We start from the raw sequence: 3,441 nt of genomic DNA, 5'->3' as shown, positions 1-3,441 counted from the left end.
AATTACAAATAATTGTAATCAGATAGCCATGACTTCTGTCACATAGTGAATGTTCAAAGGATTGAAAAAAACTGTGCATTGTGACTGTAACCAAAGTATTCAATAATTTATATTCACATGAAAAAGACTTCTCTGTGTCTACACAGATATAAACATACACACAAATATATGAGAATGATGTTGTATTTATTCAAACTAAATCATGTTTACCAAGTGTGTCAATTAGAGAGAAAATTAATCCAAAATCTTCAATAAGAACCTGTTTTCAATAGAATTTATATTTTGAATAACTATCAAATTTTTACCTATTTTTGTTTCATTCATGTAGACACTTATTTTGGATACAGAGCAATGGATTTGTTTCATATCATGGGATATATTATTTTTGGATGAAATTCTAGAAGTAAGTACAATGAAACCTTAAGTAAAAGAGTTATGTAAGCATTCTTGTTAATTAGGTTTCATACACTTAAAAACATGTTATCAGAACACTATGGTGAATTTATTCTCCTTGAAATATATTAAAGACTTAGGATATCCTTTGAAAGTTTTAAAACTGAGAATGAAATGTTTGACCGTCTTTGAAAAGTATGCAAGGTGATTGTGATGGCTGTTCTTTGTTGTCAACTTGACTACATCTGGAATTACCTAAAACTTAAAATGACTGGGCATATCTGTAAGGATTTTAGTTTAATCATTTGAAGTGGGAAGATACAGTTCTAATCTGGATCTTTGAGGTGCAAAGACACACCTTTAATCAAGATTTCTTGAGGTGTGATGATCCACCTCTAATCCGGAACCTCTTTTTTGCTTGAAGCCCACATAAAGGACATGCAAGAGAGAAGTTGCTCTCTTTGCCTGCTTGCTCTTGCCCAGTTGCTAGCTAGTGAATTCTTTCACTGGCATTGAAGGTACTTCTTCAGGATTCAGGCCTATATCAAAGACCAGGCTGGGACAGCCAGTCTGTAGACTGAACAATTACTATATTCTTGGACCCTTCCATTCAGAGGCAGCCACTGTTGAAATATCTGGACCATAGCCTATAAGTCAGTCTGATAAATCCCTTCATGTATATATATATATGTGTGTGTGTGTGTGTGTGTGTATATACATATATATAATAAATCCCCTTTGTACATATATATATACACACACATATCTCTGTGTATAAATATATGTGTATGTGTGTATATGTGTGTGTGTGTATATATATATATATATAAATGATGTGGGATTCCCATCTGTATGCTGTGAATATGTTCTATTACCATTGGTTAACAAAGAAGCTGCCATTGGTTAACAAAGAAGCTGTTTTGACCTGTGGCAATGCAGAATACAGCTAGGTGGGAAACGTAAACTGAATGCAGGGAGAAAGAAGGCAGAGTCAGAGAGACACCATGTAGCTGCTGAAGAAGAAAGATGCAGGAATCTTACCCATAGGCCACAGTCTCATGGTGATATATAGATTATTAGAAATGGGTTAATTTAAAACATAAGAGCTAGCTAGAAATACACCTGAGCCATCAGCCAAATAGTGTTGTAATTAATATAGCTTCTGTGAGATTATTTGAGTCTGGGCAGCCAGGAAACATAAGTGTAATCTCTGTTTACATAATGGCACAAAACCGACTGGGTCATGGATCCATATAAGACCTAAAAAGGCTTTTAAAAAAGAGTACTTTTAGACCCCAAAAAACGGGAGCCAAGCACAGCTTCTTGGTAACCATTTTGTTTTTGTTTTTGTTTTTTGTTTTTGTTTTTGTTTTTTTTTTCAAATAGGTACTGTTTACTGGTGGATAGCAGAGGCGCTGCTCCTTTAAGAGAAAGCTTCCTGAGGCAGCATTACCAGAAAAAAACAGCACAGCTTCTTTGAGAGTCAGCCTCTTGGTTCCTGTTGGCAGCATGAATAGCTCTGGCTCTTTCAAGAGGCCAAGCACTTGAATGGGGTTTATGGGTAGTGTGCTGCAAGTTTCTTGGTGGTAGCATGGGCCAACTGCTTCTGAGAGTTGGGGTGGTAACCATAGCTCCCAGAGCTGGAAGTAATGGATCTCTGCCATGTTGGAAAGCCAAGCAGGATGGAACCAACAGTCAAAGTGTCCCCCTGGTCCTAACCGTGTCTCCTTAACTATTTACAACAGTGATCAAAAAAGGATTACAGATATACAAGAAAGACAGATGCAGACAGAAACGAACCTCTGAATGGGTCACTGTGTGTTTAAAAAATGTATGTAGGCTTAAGAAGAAATGAAAATGGGTATAGGCAGTTACAGAAAGATAATTTTAAAAAATAAAACGAAGTCTTTAAAAAGAGAGAAAAAGTAATATAAAAGAATACAGTCACTCATATATTAAAGGAGTAAAGAGACTAAAGAAAATAAGCCACGTAAAGATGAAAGATACACAGAGATTCTGGATTATGTATATTATTGTTTTCTTTGAATTTTTTTGACTGTGAATGAGCAAAATACAGAGAGACATTTCATTGGAAAAGAGGTTCTGCTTTTGTTTCCACAGAGTATGGGAGCCTGTGGATTCTTTCCAGGCTAATATAGTTTGATAAAACAAGCCTCCTCACTACCAAAAAGTATCCATGAACCCTAAAAATACTTTGCCCAACAAACAGCAGGAAGCAGTTTGGAGAAGACAATCCCCAAATTCCCAAAATTATTGTTTATATATTTGTTTTCATTTAAAAGGGGTTGGGTTCAAATGGTTAAATGGTTACATTCTCTTAAAAGGGGGTGGGGGAGAAATCATATAGAAATGAATATTCTACATTAATATGGACCTTGGTTTATTGATACAAATTTAAGGTCAACTTTGTTATATGTATATTTCTATTCTTGTTTAAGGTATTGTGTTTATACATCTCATTCAAAAATGTAATGTATAATTAAGAAATACAGGCTAATCAAACTTTTAATCATGTTAGTTAGGTTTTCTAGATATACAGAGATATATTGCAGTTAGATAATCTTCAGTACTTCATAGACCTACACATTATGGCATTTAAAAGATTTTAAGAACTTAGACTTTTCTTGACAGTGAGACCTATTTGTTTCTGGCAGCATCAATTACTTCAAGAGGATGATGAGCATTAAAGAGGCTCCTTATGGAGTTTGCTAGCCATTTGGGCAAAAACTGTTCTTGCCTAGACTGTTTGATGGTAGGCTGCATGAACTGGACATGCAGGACATACAAATGACTGTTGAACTTGCCTAAAGAAGGTGAGATTGTCCTTCAGAGTTCCTGCTTCATAGAAGAAACTGTTAGACATTCTATAGTACACACAAAGAAAAGTGACTGACAAACTGTCAATATAGGTGAAACAGTCTTTCAAATTTCCTGCTTCATGGAAAAGTCTGCTGGAGACTATTGGCCTGTAGGCTGAAGATGGATACCCCAACATTACAGAAGAATTTTGGGTAAGTGTCCAGGCAG

The sequence above is a fragment of the Chionomys nivalis genome, chromosome 2, assembly GCF_950005125.1.
Source record: "Chionomys nivalis chromosome 2, mChiNiv1.1, whole genome shotgun sequence".
Classification (NCBI taxonomy): Eukaryota; Metazoa; Chordata; class Mammalia; order Rodentia; family Cricetidae; genus Chionomys; species Chionomys nivalis.
Note: the sequence above shows the minus strand (reverse complement) of the source record.